The sequence below is a fragment of the Mustela erminea genome, chromosome 3, assembly GCF_009829155.1.
Source record: "Mustela erminea isolate mMusErm1 chromosome 3, mMusErm1.Pri, whole genome shotgun sequence".
In the NCBI taxonomy this organism is placed as follows: Eukaryota; Metazoa; Chordata; class Mammalia; order Carnivora; family Mustelidae; genus Mustela; species Mustela erminea.
Genome location: NC_045616.1, coordinates 141,659,587 through 141,666,117, shown reverse-complemented (window position 1 = coordinate 141,666,117; position 6,531 = coordinate 141,659,587). Strand labels below are relative to the sequence as shown.

The following is a 6,531-nucleotide window of genomic DNA, read 5'->3' as shown; positions in this document are numbered from 1 at the left end:
AGTAAGAAAAGAAAGAGAAACAGCCCCCTAGGTGATTTAGCACTCTCCTGAGACGCCTCTACAGAGATAATACTTCCACATGAAAGGGCCATTGGGCCTTGAGAGACTGGGAAAACATCCGGGCCTTGAGAGACCTGGAAACTCCCTGTTACCATCCCCCATTGCCTGTAACCACAAAAACTCACTCCTCACCCTGTGGGGTGCTCAGTCTTCGGGAGCAATCCCCGCTGAGCCCGCTGGCGTTAATAAAGCTGTGTTCTCCCATCTCTCCGTGTGCCCTTTGGGTTTCCTCGGTCACCTCAGATTTTCCGCAACACATGTAGGACTTGCAAATGGAAGCTCCATTAGCTATCAGAGCTGGGCTATCCAGGAACCCATTCCTAGGGCAAGGTGTAAAACTGTTGTGCAGACAGGTATATAAACTTCTTCCAGGAAAATACTAGCAACTGAGCTAGAAGGAGATGATGTGGGGAAGGTACCTGCTGACTTTCATTCCCTGGGAAAGATTCAAACTAGACCTTAGATGCCAGCTAAAAGAAAAGCCTGTGGGCCACGAATCATAGACCTATACCTCTGAAACAAATAATACATTATGTGTTAATTAAAAAAAAAAAAAAAAAAAAAAAAAGCTATGGTCCTCAGGAAGCAGTCTTTAAAGTATGCAGATAAACCCCTTTCAGGGAAGGATTGGGGGATGGGTGTTCTGCCTGCTTCATCTGTGCTGAGCCCTGGGGGTAAGCCAGAACTAGCTAGCCCTTCTGATGACAGACAGTTGGAAGAAGGACAAGAAAACATACCAGGACCCTTTTCAAAGTATTTTCTCATTTATTCCTTGTGTAGAAGTCACTCAGTAGTGTCTGGATTTCTTTCATAGAGAAATTGCTCCAATATATTATCCTGTATTGAGTGCATCTATGGGAGCAGAAGAGCTCAGCAGTCACCTACCTGTGTTGCCTCTATAATCTTAAATACAGTCTCCCAAGTGCACAAAAAAACATGAATTAGATATATTTTTCTTCTGTCAAAATCCTCCAATGTTGTAGATAAAATCTAGGAGTAAAAACATAAGCAAATACTGATAATTGAACAAGAACAATAACAAAACCCTCTACAATATCCTTGAAGAGCCTAGTATACACTAGGATTTCCCATTACCTCTAGATTCACACTAAACATAGTCTCAACCCATTACTCTTCCCCCAGCCATAGTAGGGCTTATTGCCTATTTCATTCAAGTGTCTGTTCAACAGAGGGATCTCTTGAAGCCCTACCTAACATACTTCCAAATGTGCCATCTTTCACCTTGATTTAGCTTTTATTTGTTTGATATTGATTTTCTTTCTCTGAAATGTAAACTCTGTAAGAACATGGTCTTTGTTAAGTTCACTGTTAACCTCAGTGACACCCTGTATGGGTATCAAAGGCCTATGTCAGGCAAGATATGTTCAAACATTGATGTAACAAGTTGATCAGTACCAAAAAGGCACTGAAGTGTTTTAAGCAGGAAGAACACAATAAAATAAACATTTTAGCGAGATCTCTCTTATTAAAGTCTAAAATGGAACAAGCTTAGAAAAGGGATACAATAGAAAGAACTCTTTACATAGGCAAGTGAAAACTGATATAAAGTAAAAATAAAAATGTCTGTATAAAAGAGAAACAGAGTTGAATGGTAATAATAAAGTGTGAGCAACAAACTTTGAGAGATAGTAATTGGATGTAATCCCTGGGGGAAAGGGAGGAAACTAACATAACTCATGTTTCTGTTTGATATAAGAGAGGTACTTTGAGATGATGCAGATTCCCTATAATAGGTAATACAGACTTATGTACTTCCGGCAGATAGATGGGGAATCTGCATGTAAGGAAGTGAGAACAGTCAGTAAATAATTTTCTTTGAAAGTATTTGGTGGTGAAAGGCTATTACATCATATTTTATTTGTTTTAGAATAGAAATTTGAACATGCATTTACTTGGAGGAAAAACTGTTAATAGAAAAAGTAAAAAGTTAAAGAGGCAGGAAAAAGCCTCAGAGAGAAGACGGAACAGAGGTTTGAGCACAGATGGTAGGATTAACCTCCAAGCAAGGCAGGGATTTTTTTCCTCAGAGGCACAGCAGGAAGATCTGAGGTTGGTTTTTGATAGAGATAAGATTGAAACTGTTAGGTCAGTATGTCCAGAGGTTTCATATGAGAGAGGCTTGATTTTCTCTGAACACAATGCCTCACATTGATAAATATATTTTGAAAAATTATTCTTTATAAAATAAATAAGAAAAAAGTCATTTTAACTTATTAGAAACAGTCTAAAATAGTGGTAAATGTGAATGTACCTGAATTTTCAAAATCTCCTTTTTCCTCCAATTATCCACATTTTACCAACAAGCAATGGAACAAAATTATTTATTATCATCTTTTAATGTGTATATAGTTAGATGAAAGTTAGATGAAAGCATATGAGTAGTAGCAACTCCAGCAACCTCCCCAAAGGTGTGTTATATTTTGTATCTTAGTACTTTTAAAATTCTGTAGTTATTCTGAATTCAATAAGAGCATCTAATTAAGTTTACATCATGAAAAATGTTGATATTGCAAAGGTAATAAAATATATGGAAAGTATTAATGTCAATGATCACTTTGCCTACATTTTCGGTAATTACAAATCAGTTTAATCACTGAATAAACACAAATAGTCTACACTTCAGTCTTAAAATTCTATTTCACAAGAAAGATTAGTAAGTGGTATAAATGATCTAGAAATAAGGCTTTAATCCACTATTCTTTAAAAAGTATTTCAGGTGCTGTATTTGCAAAAAAGAAGGTTGAAATAATTTTTAAACTGCTCATATTAAGGATATTTTGTTTTTGAAAATAAGATACTAAGAATGTGTTCTTAAAATTTTGTTCAAAATCTTAATTATCTTTTTTTTTATTTTTATGGTCTTAGTCTTTGAATACTAAACATAATTTTAGGTTAATTTGGACAGCTATTTTTTTTTTAATTAAAAACATCCTAAGACACAATCTTAAGATATAAAGCAGGGAAGTGTGAGTTGAATATATGTTTGTTACAGATCTTCTACTGATGCCTACCTGACTAAAAGTAGTTTGGAAATTTGAAAAATTTTTTTTTTCTTTTTCCTTTGTCACAGGCATTGAGGCATATCATTGTATCCCATACTTGATCTGTACTATTTTCTGAATATAAGATAAAGAGGCATGAAATATCTAACATCACATACTTTTATTTTATAGCAAATGCATATTATTTACATAAGCCCTTATCTTATCACTCATCCCAAAGAGAATCATAATTCATATATATCCTGAGTATATTATATTTCAAAGCTATTTTTTTTTACTTTATTAATTCTTTTTAAGATTTTATTCATTTGACAGAGGGAGAAAGTGGGAGACTGTGCACACAAACAGGGGGCATGGGAGAGGGAGAAGCAGGTTTCCCGCTGAGCAAGGAGTCCAATAGGGGACTGAACCCCAGGACCCTGGAATCATAGCTAGCTGAAGACAGAAGTTTAAATGACTGAGCCACCCAGGCACCCCATGCCTTTAGTAATCTTTATTAATCCATTTAAAGTTTATCTTTGTGTATGGTATAAGTGAATGGTTGAGTTTCTTTCTTTCTTTCTTTCTTTCCTTCCTTCTTTTTTTTTTTTTGATATTTTATTTGTTTATTTATCAGGGAAAGAGAGAGAGCACAAGCAGACAGAGTATAAGGCAAAGGCAGAGGGAGAAGCAGGTTTCCCACTGAGAAAGAAGCCTGATGCAGAACTCGATCCCAGTACCCTGGGATAATGACCTGAGCCAAAGGCAGCCCCTTAACCATCTGAGCCACCCAGGTGTCCTGGTCAAGTTTCATTCTATCCAATTTTCCCAGCACCATTTATTGAAGAGAGTGTCTTTTTTTTATTGGGTATTTTTCCTGCTTTGTTATAGATTATTTGACCATAGAGTTGAGGGCTTCTATCTGGGCTCTCTATTCTATTCCATTGGTGTATATATCTCTTTTTGTGTCAGTGTGTAATATAGCTTTGAATATAGCTTGAAATCAGGAAATGTGATGCCCCAGCTTTGTTTTTCTTTTTCTTTTTCAACACTTTCTTGGAGATTTGAGGTCATTTCTGGTTCTATACAAATTTTAGGATTGTTTGTTCCAGCACTTTGAAAAATGCCAATGGCATTTTGATCAGGATAACATTGAAAGGATAGATTGCTCTAGGCAGCATAGACATTTTAACAATGTTTTTTCTTCCAATCCATGAGCATGGAATTTTTTTTTTATCTTTTTGTGTCTTCTTCAATTTCTTTCATGAATGTTCTGTACTTCTTTGAGTATAGATCCTTTACCTCTTTGAATAGGTTTATTCCAAGGTATCTTATGGGTTTTGGTGCTATTATAAATGGAATCAATTTTCTAATTTCCCTTTCTACAGTTTCATTGTTAGTGTATAAGTGTATAGTATATAGTGTATAAGAAAAGTGTATAGTCCTCGCTTCAGCGGCACATATACTAAAATTGGAACGATACAGAGAAGATTAGCATGGTCCCTGCGCAAGGATGACATGCAAATTCATGAAGCGTTCCATAGTTTTAAAAGAAGGGCCATCTGTACCCCAATGTTTATAGCAGCAATGGCCACAGTTGCCAAACTATGGAAAGAACCAAGATGCCCTTCAATGAACGATTGGATAAGGAAGATGTGGTCCATATACACTATGGAGTATTATGTTTCCATCAGAAAGGACGAATACCCAACTTCTGTAGCAACATGGACGGGACTGGAAGAGATTATGCTGAGTGAAATAAGTCAAGCAGAGAGAGCCAATTATCATATGGTTTCACTTATTTGTGGAGCATAACAAATAGCATGGAGGACATGGGGAGTTAGAGAGGAGAAGGGAGTTGGGGGAAATTGGAAGGGGTGGTGAACCATGAGAGACTATGGACTCTGAAAAACAATCTGAGGGGTTTGAAGTGGCGGGGGGGGGGGTGGGAGGTTGGAGTACCAGGTGGTGGGTATTATAGAGGGCACGGATTGCATGGAGCACTGGATGTGGTGAAAAAATAATGAGTACTGTTATGCTGAAAATAAATAAATTAATTAAAAAAAAAGAAAGAAAAGTGTATAGTATATAAGAAAGCAACTGATTTCTGTGCATTGATTTTGTATCCTGCCACTTTACTGAATTGCTGTATGAGTTCTAGTAATTTAGGGATGGAGTCTTTTGGTTTTTCCAGATAAAATATCATACCATCTGTGAAGAGAGAGATTTTCATTTATTTGCCAATTTGAATACATTTTATTCCTTTTTGTTATCTGATTGTTTTTGCTAGAATTTCTAGCACTATGTTGAACAATAGCAGTGAGATTGGACATCCTTATTGTGGTGTCCTTGTTGTGTTCCTGATCTTAAGGGAAAGGCTCTCAGCTTTTCCCCATTGAGAATGATATTCAAATGAACATCAATGGGGAAAAGCTTTTCCCCAGTGAGAATGATATGTGGGCTTTTGATAGATGGATTTTATGAAATTGAAGAATGTTCCCTCTATCCCTATAGTCTGAAGAGTTTTAATCAGGAAAGGATGTTATATTTTGTCAAATGCTTTTTCTGCATCAATTGAGCCTTCCATGTGGTGCTTCTCTCTTATTAATTTGTTCTATCACATTGATTGATTTGTGAATGTTGAACCTCTCTTGTATCCCAGGAGTAAATCCCACCTGGTTGTGGTGGATAATCCTTTTAATGTACTGTTGGAACCTATTAGTTAGTATCTTGTTGAGAATCTTGGCATCCATATTCATCTGGGATATTGTTCTGTAATTCTCCTTTTTAATCAGGGATTTGCCTGGTTTTGGGATCAAGGTAATGCTGGCCTAATATAAAGAGCCCAGAAGTTTTCCTTCTGTTTCTTTCTTTCTTTTCTTTTCTTTTCTTTTTTTTTTTTTAAATAGCTTCAGGAGAATAGGTATTATTTCTTCTTTGAATGTTTAGTAGAATTCCCCAGGGCATCCATCAGGTTTTGGACTCTTGCTTTTGGGGAGGTTTTTGATCACTGCTTCAATGTTGTTACTAGTTATTAGTCTATTCAGGTTGTCAATTTCTTCTAGTTTCAGTCTTGGAAGTTTATAGGTTTCCAGGAATGCATCCATTTCTTCTAGTTTGCTTAACTTTTTGGCATATAGCTGTTGATAATAATTTCTGATGACTGTTTCTATTTCCTTAGTGTTAGTCATGATCTCTCCCCTTCCAGTCATAACTTAGACAGGAATGCATCAAAATCCTAGAGGAGAACATAGGCAGTAATTTCTTCCACAATGGCCTCAGCAACTTCTTTCAAGATATGTCTCCAAAAGAAAGGGAAACAAAAGTGAAAATGAACTTATGGTAATCCATCAAGATAAAAAACTTCTGCATAGTAAAGGGAGCAGTCAACAAAACAAAGAGGCAGTCCACAGAATGGGAGAAGGTATTTGCAAATGACACTACAAACAAAAGACTGATATCCAAGATC

At 36.2% G+C, this 6,531-nt stretch overlaps 1 non-coding gene across 1 annotated transcript; it reads left to right on the top strand.

The window, feature by feature from the left end:
• Window positions 1-4,503: 4,503 nt before the first annotated feature.
• Window positions 4,504-4,610, top strand: LOC116587363. The gene has a single exon (XR_004284387.1). It is a non-coding gene; the product is annotated as a U6 spliceosomal RNA (small nuclear RNA).
• The last annotated feature ends 1,921 nt before the right edge of the window (window positions 4,611-6,531 follow it).